General features: G+C 41.3%; 1 protein-coding gene across 1 annotated transcript in view; it reads left to right on the top strand.

Moving 5' to 3' along the window:
- Positions 1 to 15,462: 15,462 nt before the first annotated feature.
- The window catches only part of INSC (INSC spindle orientation adaptor protein), a 128,506-nt gene continuing 124,175 nt past the window's right edge, over positions 15,463 to 19,793 (top strand). Inside the window, exon 1 of the mRNA XM_039707254.1 lies at positions 15,463 to 15,596. The gene's annotated coding sequence lies outside the window, so the exon portion shown is untranslated. The remainder of the gene's footprint in view (positions 15,597 to 19,793) is intronic.

A 19,793-nucleotide genomic window follows, 5' to 3' on the forward strand; every position in this document is an offset into this window, starting at 1 on the left:
ACAGCACAAGCCTGACACATAAAACACTCAACTAGCCTTGGTGCTGGCTTTTACCTTGTCCTGGGTGTAGGAAAATTGGGTGAAACTTTTGATACATGGTTTTTGTGCTGACTGTTGTTTTCTTTTTCCATAGGAAGAACTAGCTACTTTCTCACCTCAAGATTTATTCCTGTTATATCTTCTGTCTCCTTTCTCCTTAGGATCTCTGTGTGTACATCAATGCAATACACTTAGCAGTAGATATCCCTGTAAAGGAAAGAAGGCTGAGCACTAAGGAAGCAAGGGGGAATGCAAAAAACTTTTCCATGATGTGAAGGGATAGAAGCCCTTCACCACAAAACTGAGATGCTCAGAGCTGTAGAAGAAACAGATTGTTATTGAAACTAGGGAAAAGCAGAGTTGTAAACAGTAATATTTTAAGTAAAAAATTGGTAGTTTTAAGGCAGTAAACATGGTAGAAGGAATAGCAAAGCTGCTAGAAGATTGTTAATGGCTTTGACTGACTGTTAAAAAGTGGAAGAAATTGCTTCTATTTTTAAAAGGTACTGTTCTGGGTAATATTACCCAAACTTGTCAGCTCTCAAGTAAACCCCAAACTTCTACTCCAGGAGAAAATCTATTTTGGAATTAGCATTTTAAAAGGACAAGTGTGGTTTCTAGTGTACTTTTATTTCCGTTTTAATACATTGCCATTCTAAGAATACTTAGAGCTGGTGGAAAGTGTAACATTGGTGCAGGATATGTGAGTGGCACCAAGCCCAAATTACTTAGCATTCAGTAATCATGCACTAGTGTCTATGTTCTTGTTTATGAGGCAATATCAGCCTGGCTGTAGTTTGGTTCTAATATTTTTAGATGTCTGTGTGTGTTTAATTACTAAGTAGTTGTTTTGGTTTTTTTTAAATCTGAGTGCAAATGAAGTCTTGGGAGAGTACTTTGCAAGCAAAAGCAAAACCAGAAGAAATTTCTGAGAAGGAAAGGGGACAGGTGATGGTCTGCTCCTAGAGCTGACTCAGTTTTTGATTCAGGATCATTCACCAGGACATTGCTGCCCACACTGATAGAGCATCATTTTGAAATAACCCAAGTGGACTTCCACTGTGGCAATTATTTTTTCTCCTTCTGTTAGTGAAATTTAATTCATCTTCCTGAAAGCTTCCATTATCTGCAGTGTGAGAAAGGAGCAGAGCTAATGTTATTGCTTCTGACACTGAACACTGCCAAAAGCAACTTATATCAGGCAGTAGTAAATTTTGGTATTGGTTATCTAATCCAGCATTGTCATGTCTAATTAGTAGATTGAACATCTCTAAGAGGTGAAGAGTTTAAAACATGCTGGAGAGTTCGGATCTGTGCCTTTTTCTGGACTGAACTGTCTCAGAACAGGTGAATACTTATTAGAGATAAACTGGGTGCTTCAAGCCTGGCTTCACCCAGGCTGAGCACTGGCAGCTTGGTTCCAAACTGCTCACAATCACTGCCTCAGCATGGTGCACACCTTTGCTGCCTCTTTACTGTTCTAAAAGGCACCACATCCTTTCCCTGTTCTCCACTCTGGATGCTCCTCATGCCTTCTAAAATTCTGTTCTGCAGAAAATGTCCAAGGAGTATAGTACCCCTCCTTTTTCTTTTTCTTTTTTTTTTTTTCCCACAGAAAGGAAATAATTCCCATTTCCAAATTACACCTAACATTGTCACACTTTCTCTGTGAACTTTCCAATCTCTGTGAGATTTCTGATTCAATGGAGTAATCAGAACCATTGCAACATTTATCTTTTCTTTCTATTCTTGGCTTCACCACAGCTCTTATTTTCACCAATTACTCTTTTGGCTGGGGCTGAGCTGTGATCCCAGCTAAATTATTAGTGTCACCTCCACGAAAGCAAATAATTGCCTTGCAGTCTGAGAGTGAAGCTCGAGGGCTTTAAAATCTGAACAATTTGTGTGATTTCCAGCGGTGGGTGCCGAGGCAGCCTTGCCTGGGCGCTGCCTGCCAGACCCCCCAGGTGTTCCCCTGAGAGGCCACCTCTTCCCCCAGGGCACAGAAGGGGGACAGGACAGCCAGGTTTGCAGTCACTAGCTCCTCTCCTCTCCCAGCTGTGTGATCCAGGATCTGGGTGTGCTGGAGAGTGCCACCTCCTCCTCTTCCTTCTCCTCTTCCTCCTCCTCCTTCTCTGCCAGGGCTGGCGGAGGCAGCAGACTTGTGGCAGGACCTCTGGAGACATGGAAAGAGGAGCTCACACTGGAGCAGGTCTGTTGGGAGGACTTGTGACCCCATGAGGGACCTGTGCTGGAGCAGCCTGCTCCCAAAGGACTGCACTCTGTGGAAAGGGAGCAATGCTGGAGCAGTTCATGAAGTGCAGCCATGGGAAAGACCTACGCTGGGAAAGGTGGAGGACTTTCTCCTGTGGGAGGGGCCCCTCTCTGGAGTAAGGGAGGAGTGTGAGGAGTCCTCCCCAGGAGGAGAAAGGAGCTGCAGAAGCAGCATGTGATGGACTGACCACTGCTCTCATTCCCCAGCACCCTGCTGGGAGCGGGGACAAGGCAGACAAATTGGGAATAAAGTTACACCTGGGAAGAAGACAGCTGGGGGGGAGGTTGGTTTTACTTATTATTATTTAACTTTGATGTGATTGTAATAATGGGGACAAGGTAGACAAATTGGGAATAAAGTTATACCTGGGAAGAAGACAGCTGGAGGGAGGTTGGTTTTACTTATTATTATTTAACTTTGATGTGATTGTAATAAATTAAATTGATTTCCACAAGTTCAGTCTGCTTTGCCCATGCCAGTGAGTGCTGAGTGATCTCTCCCTGTTCTTATCTCATCCCATGAACCTTTCATTATATTTTCCCTCCTATGTGCAGCTGAGGGTGGAGAGTGACAGAGTGAATTTGGTGGGCACCTGGAGTCTAGCCAGGGTCAACCCAGCACACTAAAGGAACATAATCATGTGGCTATTTGGAGCATTTATAGTTTTTTTGTAGCTTTGAAAACACTTTGAATGTCCCAACATATTGTGTCAGACACATTAATTTGCACGTTATTCTGCTGACATGCTTGAAGGACTGTTACAGGTCTTCACTGTCTTTGCTGTGGAAGGAGACAATTATTCTAGTTAGCATATGTGCCTAAAATAGTTGACTAAATAGTTTATAATTCCATTTTTAGCTCATGAAAGGACCATGATTTTATATGGAGCCATATCAAAGTTGTTATTTGTAGTGGGTAGGAATGGCCTATTGCTGGAAATTAATTCCGGAAAGTGCATCAGGGGAAGGATGAAAATCCTTGTAGTTCAGTGAATTCCATGTGGAAATTTTATTTATAATTTTATTTATGGAACAGTTGTTGTTGCTTAGGGGAACTTTTTAGCATGTCAATCATGCTAGACAGGCTGAGGAAGACAATGTTGCCAGGGTCATTCCTGAGTGTGTACATTTTCCAAGGATGGTTTCCCTCTTAGTTAATGCAGTCCTTCTTTATCATTCTGTAATTAAAGATACTATCTAAGAGTTAAATTAGTTATGAAAATTAATATTGATTGTTGTTCTTAATGCAATAGAAGAAGAGAATTACATAGAAAAAGGAAATGGTTCTGACCTTCATACTGGAAATAGGGAGTTTAAATGACAACTGCCATAGTTTTTGTTTAAAAGGCTTACAGATAAGCAGATGAGAAACCAAGCCATTTGAAGTACTTTATGTACATTGAAAGTGAGCTCAAAGATTTTTTTAATAAACTTTTTCCTTTGGCTTTCTCTAGTTTAAGCTTAGTCTTGGTAAGGTTGCACACTTCAGTGGACAAAAGATTTGTTTGCATTATGTGAAGAAGTGTTTGCTTCTTCTTCGTGGCTTAGGTTCTCAGAAGAAATAAAATTATTGCATCTTTTCCTAATAGACAGCAGCAGAGCACTGGATTTGTAACTGTGTGTTTTAAAACCACATACATTTAGTATTTAACTTGATGAAGTGCCTTTGTGACTGAAGTTTTTGGTAGGATTTGTGTCCCTATTCAGTTATTCCGGTGACTTTCTCCTCAACAAAAGTTTCATTGCCTGTTTGTTATCACTTGTTAGATTTGCAGAAGCTGCAGTTCATGGGCTGCCACTGGTGCCACTCACTGATGTGGCAGGAAGGATTGGAGGTCAAGCCTCTGCTCTTACAGAGACCTGTAATCTGACAGGTGAAGAACACTTCTAGTTCAGGTGCTTTTGATGATATGTCAAGACAAAATTAACTTGGGTTGTCTCTCCCAGCCAGCCAGCTTTAAGCTGATCATGCTCCATCAGGCTCCCAAACTCCAAGAAAACTGCTTTTCCCATCAGGTTGTTGTGGGTTTTCTAGCTATGGACACCAGGATTATCTTTTTTTATGGCCAAATCCCCTCCCCAGCCAGGTGTTGCTCTCATATCAGAAGTTCAACCTGAAACCTGCTGGGTGTCACAAAGTACAGCCTGCCACTTGTGCATCAGGTTCTTTTTGCTGTATACCATATAGTGACCTGATTTAGTATCCCTTAAGTCTCACAAGTCACTTTTTTCTCAACATTGCTATTTCCAGTTTGGTTGGCATTTCTCTGGTGAGCTGAATCTGGTGAGTCTCAAGCTATGTCAAGGGAAACATAGTCTGGATATTAGGAAAAATTTTTTACAGAAAGGGTGATAAAGTTCTAGAGTGGTCTTATAGTCTGGATATTAGGAAAAAGTTTTTTACAGAAAGGGTGATAAAGTTCTAGAGTGGTCTGCCAGGAGTCACCACCCCTGGATGTGTTTAAAAAAAAAAAGAATGTGGCACTCAATGCCATGGTTTAGTTGAGGTGTTGGGGCATGGGTTTGGCTCGATGATCACTAAGGTGTCTTCCAACTTGGTCATTCTGTGAATTCTGTGAATCTCCTTTATAGCCCTCATAGAGGACTCCAAATTGATATTAATATAACGTGTACCTATAAAGCCCCTTTATATCACCACAAAGTATGAAATGGAAAGTAAACAAAAATCTAGACTAATATTTCCATGTCTTCATTTCAGTCTCAGGTCAAAGTTATATCTGGGAGGTAGAGAGGGAAAGGCATCACTTTCTGTTTTAGCAAGATTTTAGTGACTGCATTGGAATGAAAACTATAAACCTACTCAAGTTAAGGGAGTGATTGGTAAATACATCTTCTAGAAGCTAGAGGGCACAGGAGCCACAGAAAGCCTCTGGTTTATCTCAGTTACCAGGAGAAGGGAGTGAGCCAGAGTAACTTTTGCTTCTTTTCACATAAAATGGCACTTGCTACTGAAGTTCAAACAGTTTTTTTTTTCTCTTTCTGAAGAGAAGTGACTGAAAATCAGAATTGTCTTTCTGGATTTTAATAGTTTTGCAGATAGTCTAAAGGAAAATCAATTATTCGTATTGCTATTAATATAAATGAAGTTGCCAATATATACTTCCCATTTTTAATCCAGATTAGTTTAGTAATAATACATTTTTATGCAGGAGCTCCTATCATTAACCATTTACAGAGAACTAATGAAAACTCTTTTAATGGAAAAGGTCAAAGGTAAGTTCACGGGCAGAGGTGTGTTGCTATCAAGCCTAATAACCACAGATTTTAGATTTTCACTTGTCTAGCTGGTCTGGTAGAAGCATTTGAGTACTTTTCCTCATCCTTAAAGAGTATTTCTGTGGTAGTCCTGATGTATTTTATGTTACAAGCCTCGTGTCTTACCAGTGTAATACCTGTGTGAGAAGGACATTGGGAAACCTTTTGGTACAGACCAATCCTTATTTTGTTTGCATTTTGAAATGTTTTGAAGTTCCCAGACTTTACCCTAAGTGTGTAAGTGTGACAGAATATCCTGACCTGCTCTTTGGAAGACCTCCCCAAATTCCAGTGTGGTTTTTTTTCAGATCCAAGTAACCAGTGAGAGAACATTGCCAGTCTGCAAAGGATACAAGACAGATTAATTTATGCTGAGTTTCTCAGGGCAGTTGTCTTTCTCTCTTAAGCAGAAAATCAGAGGTACTGTGAGTTTTTAGGACTCCTGCATCACAGAAAGGATTCCCTCCAGCCTTTGGGAATTCTACATTTTCCACAGGCTTTATGCCTAAAGTCAGATGCGTGCTGAACCACAGGATGATATTCTAGTAAACAAAACAGCACTGGTGGAGTAATGTAACTCTGCTGAATTATTCATTGGGTTCTGAATGATGCAGAGAGAGTGAACAGCCCTGAAGGTGAGAGCAGTGCCAGGCACAGCCTTGTCCTGTGCTGTGCACCTGGCCTGTTTTCTCAGGTAAGCATCTGCAAAAATTCATGTCTTTGCATAAAAGACTGGAGCAACCATGTTTGGTAGCTGTCAACCAAACTCATCTTGAAATTTGTGACTCATCTTGGAATAGTCAATCTAATTCCAAAAAACTCCACTAAAGTGCAGGCTCTAGTGCCGTGGACATAACACTGAAAGCACGTTCAAGCACTTTGCTACAAAGAAATGGTCTTCTACACATTTTTAAAGGAAGCACATCTTCAAAGGGAAGCACATCTCCAAACTTGTTGGCTGAAATCTGATGATGCCTTGTAAATGTCTCACATAGCTACAAGAATACAGAATATATCAGCTAGGTTCCAAAAAAACAGTGTGTACCAGCAACACAATTTTAGCTCATGGAGCATTTTCCCAGCTGGCCTTTGGAAGCTGAGGAGCAGCACAGCCTCATCCCAAAGTAGGCATCTCGAGGTACATTACTCCCACTGCTGTCATGGTTTAGGAATGACCAGAGATGTGTTAATGGGAGTAGGAAATTGAAAAGAGGATGTCCAGCATGGGCAGAGGAGCTGGAGTGGAGAAAATTATGATGGTGAGGCCAACTGTATCTATAAAACAGAACTGGTTTTCCCATAAAAAATATCTGGAGGTTTAGTTTTGGATGGTGCTGAGAGGGAGTGTCTGCTGAAGCCTGCCATTAGTGATGGTGAGTGAAGCAGTGTTTCACTTGCAGCTCTGGAGGAAAGATTACATTGGGGGTGGGGGAAGGAAGAAATCCCTCTGTAGAATGAATTTAGAATCCAAACCTCCCACCTTCCCAAAAACAAATTAGTTTTCCAAAACCTTGCTCTAAACTTTGGTGGAAGCAATAAAATGCTTTAGGTCATGATAATCTGGTTGCTGGTATCCACTCATGGCAGAGAAGCACTGGCAAGGAGAATCATGCTGTCACTTCAAATTTGTGCTGGGCTTGAACAGGGTAGTGGTGCCAGGTGCTATGAGAAAATCCAAAACAGTGGGTAATACCACAGGGTTTGTGAAACACGAGTTATAAAATGCTGATTATTGGGTGCCATCTGTACTGGCTGCTCAGTGAGACAGAACCCTGAAAAAAAAAAAAAAAGAACGAGTATTAACATATAAACAGGGCAGCATTTTGGACCAGGCAGTAATGATCCAAGGAATAGCTGGTGCACTCAAGTTTTCCCTAAGTGACTTTGCATCTAATATAATGTATTTTTAACATTATATTAATATAAAATCCTACTGTATAGTAATACACAGAATAATTTAACTCAGCTGATGTCCCCTTTTAATGTCTGGCTTGCTTCTGATGGTGGTTACTGCTAAGAGCTGTCATACTAGCTGAAATTTATCAAGAACAAGGTGCAGAGTTTGCTTCATCATCAGGTGTCATAGAATAATTTTTTTTCAACCTGTAATGTTTTAAAAATATATAAATTACAGTTTTTTACAGCATTTTTCTTCTTCACTAAAGACGAAGTACAGCTTATTAGGATGTCTTGTAATCTTAGAGTAAAATGTAGCAAATTAATCTGATTCATTATCATAAGAATCCAAAAAGTTATTTGTTTTGCTACTGGATGTCAAAGAATAGGGCTGTTGGAGAATGGGACTCTGCTTAAAGGCATTTTTTTTCCTGATAGCAATTTGTGGGAGACTGAGACATGGCTTCTCCTAACAGTGCAGGTTGAAATTCCATACAATATTATCAACTTTGTGCAGTGTAAAGCAGGCTTTGCCTTTCCTATAGCAGAGGTGCATCCCAGCTTGGACAACTCCATTTGGTGAGACCATGTTGCTAGACAGAGGCATTGAAAACCTTTAGTGTTGTTCCCCTGAAATTGTACATATTTATGTGCTGCCACTGTCAGAGGCCTCCCTGTTCCTGCCTGGTGACTGGGGCTGTCTACTGGGTTTGGCACTTTTTGTTCTCTGTGCTTAACTTGTAAGAGATCACAATTTATTGGGAGCAGGGAAAGTAATGGGAAACAATTAATTCTAAAAAATTAATTACTCATGATTTCTCCTGCACAACGGGCTTGCAATTTTTGCCTTGATTTTCTGTGATATCTTTGCCTATAGGGCTGAAATAGGATGATGTTCAGTTCCTGCTTCTCTGAACTTTTGACTCTCTCACTGGCTCTTTTCTGTATGTTATTCCCCATCCAGTCCAGATGTTTCTGCACACGAGCCACCCAGCCATTCAGCTTGTTTTTTTTGGAAGGCAAAGCCTTGATTTTGTCCTGTGGTGGAGGACAGCATTAGAATGTGGAGAGTACCCATTTTTTGTGGAAGGACTCCAGTGGTTTGGGCATTCTTGCATGATTGGATGTGGTTACTGCCCAGCTGCTGCTTCGAGGCTGGCTGTGGCAGAGGCTGTGTGCTTTCTGTAGTGTTTCTTTGGCCTGTTTTGGGTGCCCTGTTATGTGTGCCTGGGACTGTAATGTGAGCTCATGGAAATCCCACAGGAATAGTTCTTGGGATCACTGGCCCTCTTCTCAGCCTGTGCTTGACTGATGCTGCCTGCAGCCTGCACTCCCAAGGGACCTTAGTGTTTTCAGCTCAAATTTGGCTCTTTCCCTCCCTTGAAGCATATGTTGACTTGTAGTATTTCTAAAAAAAAAGTTATGTGAAAAACTAGTTGATCACTCTTCAGGTCAGATTTCTAAACTAGCTCTGCACCGAGCACATCTCCCTAAGATGAGAGAGCCTGGCTGAATGCTGCAGCCAAAAACAAGACAAAATTTTGAAGGAATATTTCTCAGAAAAGCTGACTTTGGGCTACCTTGGCAAGACACTGATTAAACTTCTTGTTTTGGGCCACAGTGCTTGTATGGGTGGGAAGAGTGTGTGGAAATCTGGCCTTGCTCACAGAGCTCTTGGCCTAGGTTAGGCTGTCTGGGTCATGAAAAGCTGGGTTTCCTCTGGATTTCCCTATGGCTTGAGCAACACGTTTTACATTATTGAATTGCTGGAATAAATCCATGAGGGAGGCAGAAGAGGGGGAAGGAAGTTCGTGTTTTCCAGTCAGAAGATTAAGGACAAACTTGAGTGGTGATTGTGTGGGGGCTTTGGTGTGTGCCTTGCTTTGGTGCTGCCCAGTCACTGCTGGGGCAACACGGAGTGAAGGCTGAGCAGAGACTGAGAGCGCAGCAAAAGGAGAGTGTGAAAAAGTAAAATGAGAAAAGATAAACTGGAAAGGGCCTTAAATTTAAAGAGGGATGATTATTCTCTTTCTCCCCCTTTCAAAATTCAAAGAGGGAGGATTATTCTGTTTCTCCCCCTTTCAAGTTTTTGGGAGGCCAGTTTTGACTACAAGGTGCGTGGAGGAAGAAATGTGCCCTAATCTCAAGATTTGGGGATGCTATTTAATCTGCACTGGATTGTGGTGGTTTAAGCTGGCAGGCAGATAAAAACCACACAGCTACTCATGTTCTCTCCCCCCACCACCAGTGGGATGGGGGAGACAACTGGGAAAAAAGAGTGAAATTTGTGGTTTGAGATAAAGATGGTTCAGTAGGAGAGAAATGGGAAGGGAAATAACAGCAATAATAATGATGATAAAAGAATTAAAATGCACAAAACAAGTGATGCAGGATGCAACCACATCCAGTAGCCAGGAAAAGAAAAGAATGTTTGGTGGTACCATTAGGGGTGTTAAGGAACACTGGTATCATTGCCAGTGCTCACTGAACAGTTTGAGCACTTACAATGAGAATAATTAATACCAGATTCCTGAGAAGGTGGTGGAAATTGCCAAGCATCCAAAAAACAACCAGACCATTTTCAGGTCCTGATTATTTCCTGAGGAACTGCTTGACCCCAAGGGCCTATAGCAGCCATGACAGTCTGCCTTTGCAAAGCCCCTTAGAATAGATCCATTCAAATACAGACATAATTACACCTCTCCTCACAATATTATATTTCAAATATCCTAATCAGAATCTCTGCAGTGTGTGAGGAGTGAAGAGCCCCTTTATCCTTACAGCAGAAAGCATATGAACTGTTATGAGCTAAAGAAGGTTAATAATGGGAAAGGCTAATAGAAAAGGCTTTGAGGCATCATCATAGTCACAAAAAAGGCATGAGGAAGTCTGAGAGAGAGTGACAATGCTGCCCCTTTACCAGCAAATGCCCCGATGGAGTGTGAGAGAGAACAAGAATCCTCTGCCTCCCCCGCAGAAAATCACAGCTACAGAAGAGTTGTTGTATATTTCAGTTTGTTCCCATGGTTTTAATCTTCTAACTTACTCGAATTATTCCTATTCAAGGCTGATTTATGTTTGGCAACTTTATGTTAGGAGGAGTTGCCTTTAACAGAACAACACATGCTTGCAGGCAGGATGGGGGGAATATGATGTATTCAGATGCAGTGTGGGGCAGTTATTTAGCCAAGAAAATCTCTCTGACACTGCCTGTGCAGACAGATTTTTCCTTATTTGCAGTAGGTTTTTGTCTCCCCTCGATGAAGAGCGGCAATGTTGAGCTCATAAGGGATTCCTTCCCGTTGGTTTCCCAGGGTTTTTTAGGTGCTCATACAGAGTTTTTTTAACAACTGTATGTTTTTTACATGAGCAGTACATAACACAGCAGTAAATCCATAAGAAGTTTCCACCAGCTGTGCTGTGTTACACTGCAGTATTCTCTTTCCAGAACAGAGAACGAGTTTTTGTCAGCTGTCCTCAGTACCCTCACACTGGGATGGTGACTTTGCAGGAGGGAGTGGGACACACCTGACAGCTGTGTAACCAGGAAAGTCTGAAGAATTCCAACCTGTCACAGGTGTTAAGCGTCTACAAGTTGTACCAAAATTGGTTTTCTGCTAGGGGAAAAATGAGGAATTAGCTGCTCTTGTTTTTTTTTTTTTTGTTTTTTTGTTTTTTTTTCAGGAATTGCCTATCATCTGGAAATGAGCTTAGAAGGAAGCAGGGGAGCCATAATGGGTGTAATATGTCACATGGCAAGGAACTGAGAACAGAAAGTTTAATAAACAGCATGGAAATCGGTGGGAAAACAACTTCTGTGAGTTCTTCTGCCTGTACAGGGATGTGGACTTTGCAGTTTCTCCTCAGTGGGAACAGGTGTTAGCTGGGGAAGTGACTATTTTTCCAGATAAAAAGCAGCCTGTAGTAGTGACTTTATCATGGGACAGAAAATGGGACCACGGAGCAAACAAGGGGCTGAGCTAGAAGGGGAACCTGGAATTGAGCTGCAGAAGGTGACTGATGTGCCTGCTGTCACCTACACACAAAGATGCACCAGCAGCTTGTGAATTGTATTTAAAATGGAGCAGTCAGTGAGCTCTACACTCACAAGCATTACTTGAAGAAACTTCACTGAAACAGTCTCCAAAGTCTGTGGACTGTAACCATACACAGTGAACAAAATGTGCTGGTTTGACTGAAAACCTGTAATTTGTTAGATTAGCAGTTTGCAGGGATAGAATTTAGCACTAAGTGAGGGTTGCTAACTGAAAAAAAAAAGAGAAATAGATATTGATTTATCTAATTATATGCAGGGTTTATTTAAAGTGGAGATTAGCCTGCTTTAAAAAAAAAAAAAAGTTGTATTGAGTAAATGTATTACATGCTCAGTGCATTTATTATTGGAAGCATTGCATTCCCACATATGGTATTGTTTATTTGGTTTTAAAACGTACAAAAAGAAATGCATTTTTGATACCAAATGGTCTTATCTTTGAAAAAGTATAGGTGACCCCAGTTTGTGTCTATGGTTCTACCAAAGCAGCATTTGACTTAATGAAGGAGATTTTACATGTCCCATGGTCATTGGTGTTTCTGAGGAGAGTGACAAGGACTTTGATGGTTTCTCTGTGCAAAGCATGCTGGATCTGCATGACAAACAGAATGAGATGGAGCCACATCATTGTGGAAGCCATGCAGGGGTGTTTTCCTTGTCCCATTTGGTGTCCGTGAATCCTGGGGAATGAAGTGTGGCAAATGACAAATTCCTGCTGGATTTTTTCCTCTCTGTTTTCATTAACCTCTGAATAGATATTATTATAATTAAAATAATCTTGACAGCACCTATGAAAAAGCTGTGGGGGTTGTAACAGCAATTAGGTGTGTTGTCAAAGATGATAAGCAGCCTGGTATCACAGGAAGGAAATTAACACTCTGACCAATAACAGAACAGTAATCTTAATCCAGTGCTTTTTGCCTCTTAGGAACTCTTCAAAATTGATGTATTTTGGAGACCAGGCAATTTTAGAACAAGACAGTTAAGCAATCAGTGCCATAAAACATCTCCATTTTAAAAGTCAATGTCATATTGGTGTAATAGTGCCTGATGGCCAGCCAGCAAGAAATGTGATGTTAATTAGACATTAACAGTGCAAAGCCTTGATGATTTTTCCTGTATTTTGGATATCAGAATGATTGGGAATTTTATTCAACATCAGGTGGTGGAACTTGACAGTGATCAGTGCCAGGTGTCTCTCTGGGTTCTCCACTGCACAGAGAAGGCATGGGAACGTTCTCTGTGCCTCCTCTGCTGTGAGGAGCATAAGGTTTGAGAGCCTTCCTTTCTAGGATGTGTCACCACAAGTCTTTTATTACTTAGGAGCTGCTGTGAGCATGTAATTCACAGGTAAATTGCAAACTCCCTACATTATAGTGTTTTGCTCATCTTAAAAGCACCATTCATCCTCTAGATGTCCCGCATCACACTGGGGCAAGCAGAATTAAAATCAAACCCTCTGTGCTGGCCCAGGTAGGGGGGCACTGTCCTCTGCCCAGGAGGTGCAGGTGGAGCTGCTGTGGGTGCAAGGACTGGATTGCTCTGCCCAGCACAGTCACAGGGGGCTGGAGAGAAAGGCTGCCCAGGAAGGAGCAAGCTGTAAAAACAGCCACAGTTTTACTGTGGGAGAGGACGGCAGGAGATTGAGCTAAAGGTTGGAGTCAGATGGAATCTTGGAAGAAGAGGACTGGGAAGAGTCTATCTATAAGAACCAGAGCAGATATAGGTAGGCTTGTAGGACATGGAATGGATGAAGCTGTGCTTATCCATAAAGTCTGAGGTAAAAATGAGGCTGGAGAAAGTTTGTGGTTTCATGGGTACTCCTGTGGCACTTCCCGAGGTAGGTGCTTCTCTGCATGTCACCAGTAAAGGATTTCCAGGTATCCTGGAGGAAAGGAGTAAATAAAGAAATTTAACTCCTATGTCAACAAGAAAAGGGCTGACAAGTTTAATAGAGACAGTCCTGCCCTATCCTTATCCTGCCTTCCTAGATGTAATCCAAGCAGAACTGCTCCTTGGCATTCAGGGCTTGTTTTGGCCTTTTTCTGCACCCTTGTGCTCCTCTCCTTCCTTCACATTTTCTTGTCCCACTCAGCAAACATGAGAATTCAAGCATGGAATGATAGCATGTCATGTTCCTGGTTAGAGAAACAAGCACTGTTGTGTGCCTGAGATGTTTCAAAGGGAAGCACTTCCTTGTCCTGCTGAAGCTTTAGTAGCCCACTGTCATTTCTAGTAATGTGTGGATAGCAATCTAAAATGTGCACCCAACCATACAGGTTTTTTTTTTCTTTTAATTCCCTTTTTCATTCCCCAAAACGAAACCAATCTCTACAGTTAATGGAAAGCTGCATGTAGAGTGGAAATCTCTACAGTTAGTGGAAAGAGCTGTGATTTGAGGAAGAAGATAATAAATTGCAATATATTAAAAAAGAGCTTATTTCTTCTTTGCTTTGCAGTGTGAAGAGTCTGGATCCTGCTGCTTCAGAGATGAATTCAAAATGTAGTGTGAGAACATTCCTACCCCAAGAACATTCCTACCCCAAGGACATTCCCACTCCAAGGGAACGTAAAAAATCCAAGCAAAAAAGCAACATGTAAATTAAGAACCAGGGGACAGGGGGACAACAAGTGCTTCTTTTCTTCTCTGTTAAAATATATATTGTTGCAACCCTCCAGCTTGCAGTTCTCTCATGTCTTCTAGTGCATGTGGATGAAGGCTTTGACCTGAGGGATGATGACAGCCAGGACCAGCTCACTTCTTGGACTAAATCAGGAGGGAGATTTCTACAGCTTTAGGATCTGTGTGGAAGGTAGCCCAGCAGGCTGCAGTAGCTGGAGATGCACCAAGAGTGAGGCTGGGCAGGACCTGGAGACAGGGACTCAAAGCTGCAAAGAGGAGTAAAAATCAGTGTATAATGGGAGAGGGCAGCGATGGAGCACATCAGGGGAGGGTGGGTGAGAACTGAATAGCAGCCACTGTGAAAGGCACAATAGATGAGGAAGTTGGAGCAGAGAGGAGAAGGCAGCAAGGACAAAAGTTCATCCTCTTCAATGATGACAGAGTTTGGGGGAATTGAGCTAAAAGCTTCCCTTCTGAGGGAAGTCTCAGATCTGAGGAGCTCCACAGATCAGTAATGATGTACACTGAATTTCAGAGTCAGCTTCCAGACTGAATGTACAGGGGAAATGGCTATACTTTCTTACTGATAAAATAGGAGCAAAAATTAAATGCAAGAGAAGCCAAACATAATTTCTGAAGTATTCTCCTACTTTACAAAGCCAGAAGTTTAGAAGATTTATTTGGTAAGACAGCAACAGGCAACATATGAAATACTTCTGAGGAAACACCTGTCTTGTGTAAAACCAGTAACATACCAGACATAACATGGTGGTAAACCAAACTTTTAGCGCTCTGCATAATACCATCAGATTTTTTTAATTAAAATTATTTCATTAAAAAATATCAGCCTACATTTGTTGAAACTGTGTTGGTGTCCCACTACTGACAACAATTCTCTTTTAAAAGGAAAGGCTTTTACAACTTTCTTCCAGTAAAACACATCTGGATTTTTAACTTCATTGAAAGTTTTTAATGTGTTTTTATATGAGACTGTTTTGTAATGGAATTGTTATTTATCTCCAGATTTATCCAGTTTCTGGGTAGTCTTTCTGGACTATCTTTCATTTATCAGGGTCTTTAATTACATTCTTCTACTAGCTGACCACTACAAAAATTGAAATCCTCACCACAAATCTGTAAAAATGTTTCCACTTGCATAGGGAGACAAAAATAGAATAATTCCATGTCTTTTTGGACGGATGCCTAGCTGAAACTATGCAGGGTTTGACTGACAAGAGGATGTAGTCTTTGCTGAGAGCGCTTTCTTTAAGGTCCTTTTTAGTCTTCAGGAACATTTAAGTAGATGAATGAAGAGAGGATTTATGCTAGTTTCCCTTCATTTTTGTTGACTCTGCCTGCTTTTTTGTAACTTTTGTCTCCTGCAACAAAATCTTTTCAGCTCTTCGGGCTTGCTGAATATATAATCACAAGCTGGTAAGTAGTAACTTCAGAGAGTTTTGGGTTGAAATGGCACTCTATTCTTTTGTGTACAGCTGTGGTAGAGAAATAAAACCCCTTTGTGCAGATAAGGAAAAAGCAGAATTATTGAAATGCTCAGTATTTGCCAGGGTTATAACTGTAAAGTGTAGTCTTTCAGTGGTGAATAAATACAGTTAACACATAGCTCAGCCTGTGAATGCAGTGGAGAGACTTTGCTTGAGTAAGTTGGGAATTATTTTGCATCTGAGTGAGCTCTCCTCACTGTGCTGCACCACACGTTATCCGTTTCCTGGGGAATGTGGATGGGAGCTTACAGAGCACAGCAGGTAATTGGCTGCTTCAGCTGGAAAAGCAGAAAAAGGATATTTGTTGGTATATACAGAAAGAAAATGAGGACAAATGGTAATGGCTGTTGGGTGATAATATCTGTCCATAGTCTTCTGAGGTGCCTGTGAGATTAAATGCATACAGGCACTTTGCAAGGGCGGTGAGTGTGTTAAATGTGAAGTTTAAACAATTGAGCAACTTTTTCTGTCAATTTTGGACTGGAACTTTCAAACCCTTCGAATGTAAGAAAGGAGGTGAACGTGTGTGTGATAACACAGCTTTTTTAACGATTTCTGTTGCTGTTTAGGGCTTATGTTTCTGTATCTCAGCATTCCTTTTTGTGTTGCTACTTTATTTTGAACCATACCTTCATTTTACGTGAATGGTCTTATCTGATGCCTGTGGAAAGCAAACATAGCTCAGCCTTTAGGAACTTTTTTCTGTATTTCTAAACCTGGCATACTCTGAGGCAGATATTTCCTCTTGGAGAGGGAAAGCTATTACTGGGTTAGGTGCTGTTTCTCAGTTGCACATGTGGCAGTTTCTACAGACAGACTGAAAAAAGGCTGTAATGGTATATCTATGTTTTTTATTTAAAGTGGTTTATGTCCAGGTAGGGCGGGGAAGTGTGTTGGCAGTGAAAAGACAGATGTAGCCAGGTTCCTCCTGAAACAGGGCCATTTTCATGGAAACCTTTCTGTTCCCTGCTTTTTCTCTCCTTCCTCTCTTTAAATGAAGCAGCCTTAAAGTCAAGGCTGATAGATACTAGAATAACATAAATTCTAATTTAATTGTCATAATATTGTGTAAACCCCTCCCACCTATCTGGGCTTTGATATTCCAGAAACCTATGCCTATGGGTAAATATGTATGATGGATCTCACTGGAGCTGATTGACACAAGAATATAATATTTACTTCAAAAATGTTTGCAGTTTCATGTTGCAGGATTTCAGTCCTTGGACAGATGGATTTTAATTTGTTTCCTGAGAATCTCACCAAGAGCAATGTACATCTATACTGGATGTTGAAATTGTGCTGCATATGTAGAAAGAGACAAAAATGAAATATTTTATGGGTTTGGTAGGTCTACATGCGTGTATGTAGGGAGAATACTTGGAGGATAAAATAGATTTAGTATTTTACTATCTGTAACAAACAAAGATTTGCTTCCTCCCCATTGGTAAAGAGGAAATCCATGTGTTTCTTTGCTTTTATACACCTGTTAAATAGATTTAGTATTTTACTATCTGTAACAAACAAAGATTTGCTTCCTCCCCATTGGTAAAGAGGAAATCCATGTGTTTCTTTGCTTTTATACACCCTGTACTCTTTGAGGTGGCTTTAAATTTTCATCAGTGTCATATGAGGTAAAATGTGTATTAAAGCATTAAGGAAAATGGGGTTAAGACCTGCACTGTCTAATAAAAGAAATTAGTATTTTTTGGCAGTCATCCTTTGGCCTGTGTGATTTTTTTTCCAAAGGGCACTGACATTTCTCCTGGCTTCTTTAGGGCTGCCATTCCGTGTGTGGACATGCTTTTCACCCATTGACCTTTTTTATTTATTTTCTTGAATGCCAAATATTTAATGGGTCATTTCTGGCACAAAGTTCTGGTGATCAAAGGGGAAACAAAATGGGCTTGAAGCAGGTTGCTGGAAAGGCACACATGGGATGGCACAGCCATGGAAAGCTCTTTTTTTTTCTTCCTGCAGGAGTTGAGCACCAGTCCTCATACCAACTTAATGAACACAGGAGGAAGCACATATTTTCCTGGGCCTGGAAAGCAAGTGTGGTCACAGAGTGCAAGGTTTTCTACCGGGATAATCAGCTAGAGTGGCATGAGCGACTGCCTGCCAAACTTCCTTTGCCTCCTGTGTACCTGGCCCAATTAACTCCATTCTTCATTCTTCAGTCATCTCCCCAGGTAGCTACCTGCTCTTAATGGGCCATAAAACATATGGCACTGGTCCCTGTGGAAATGTTTTGGGGTGTAGGGGCTGTCATAGCTCTCTGTAGGGGTCTCTGGGTGTCAGAGGCAGCAGTGCTGTCCAAAAAGAAATTCAGGGGATGCACCTGTGCCCTCTTCCTGGTTACTGGAAGAGTCTCTGTGGGTAATGTAGGTCATGGGATGAAAGCTGGATTCGTTTGGGAGAGCTGCACAGAGGAGCCAGTGGAGAAACTTCAGCTAAGCACAAAGGGAGGGACTTCAGCTGGGATTAGATACTGTTGTTCTTATCTCTTAAACAAGATTTCTTCTCTGCTTCTGCCTGCCTGCCTCCCTCCCCAGTGGGGATTAACCATAACTTTTCTAATTGGGATTGTAAACAGATTGTGCTTGGTTACAAGCCCAGCAGCTCAGTTCTTTCCAGCTCCTGTGCTTCCTGGACTCCAACCCTCCATCTGCAGAGGTCCACGGGGTGGGAGGTGGCAGGGGACAGATGCTGGTGAAAGACATTCATTGCACAGACTTCAGATTCCAAAGAAAAAAAGCCCTAGGAAGGCCTGAACTTCTGCAGGTGAAGCTCTGCAGGGAGGGAAAGCAGCTGGTGCTGTGACCCCAGGAGAAGACAAGAAATCCACAGCTTTTGGGTAGGCTCATGCTTGAAAACATTTTAGCAGGCTTGTGACCTTTAAAAGAGATTAAATCTAGCTATTAGTTAATTTGTACCTCCAATGTTCTTTGAATGTGTGCTCTATATTTTCTGAATATATATACATATATAGTATGCAAGTGGTATTTCATAGAAATTGTTTAGAGCCAAGGAATGTATTTGATTATCTAGAACTATTCCTTGGGGTCTTTCACAGGGATGTGCTGAATCTCAGGGTATTATCCAGAGCCTCAGAATTGAAACTATTGATTGAAACAGGAGTAGATCACTGGGACTCTGCAAAAATTTAGGGCTGAGCCAAACTTCTCAGATCCTGCCTTCCTTTGCATATTTCTGAGTATCCTTGAAATCCAATTGCTCTCATGAGGATTGAAAACTGGAAAGATGGATTTCTCACTCATGTTTTTCTGGGAAAGTTGAGACATAGTGGAATAACACACCTGCTCAGTGCCACTCTATGTCATCTACGAAATTTAGAACATTTCATGAATTCAAGCCTGCCCAGCTCTCCTGTCACACAGGAAAAACCTGTAGAATCAAATTTACTTCTCAAACATGTTTATTTTTGAACCTTCATCCTCAATTGGCTCAAGGGACAAAAATCTTGTTTTGGTGGTTCTGAGATTTGTCACATGGAACTTCACATGAAAACTTCTGATATCAGAATTCCAACTTATCAGAACTGCAACAATTCAGAGTTACTGAGAAATTTTTTTTCCTCTAAGAGACACCTGGGGAAAGCTACTTCTAGAGAAATGATGCTGTTTTGATACCCTTGCATGCCCAGACTCTGCACCCTGGCAGAGTCCCAGTGTAGTCAGTAGAGCCACGTTAATTTGTCTCTGGCCAGGAAAAGTCCTCATAATTCTAAGTAATTCATATCTACATGAAATAATAATAAAATCTGTGAACTTGTGTCATACAAGCATGCCTGGAGAAAGATGAGATTAAAACCAGAGGTGCTGGTACCTGCCAGATTAATTTAGTGACCTCTCCCTGCAACCCCAAACTCTCTGACTTGTAAAATTGTTAGGGAAACCCAGAATGGTGTTGGGTCACTGAGAGTTCTGATGCTTTTTGTGTTCTTGGTTAGGAAGGAGTTAAAACTAGTACTGGAAGTGAGTTGAAATATTCGGAGTAAGTTTTCCAGAGGAGGCTGTGCTGACTGAGGGTGGACTGAGGGTGGACTTTGCATTTTCTGCTGTTCTCCTGCTCCCTTAAATTGTGGAAGGTGTAACAAACCCACTGG

This window comes from Passer montanus, unplaced genomic scaffold (genome assembly GCF_014805655.1).
Source record: "Passer montanus isolate IOZ18808 unplaced genomic scaffold, ASM1480565v1 scaffold2, whole genome shotgun sequence".
NCBI lineage: Eukaryota > Metazoa > Chordata > Aves > Passeriformes > Passeridae > Passer > Passer montanus.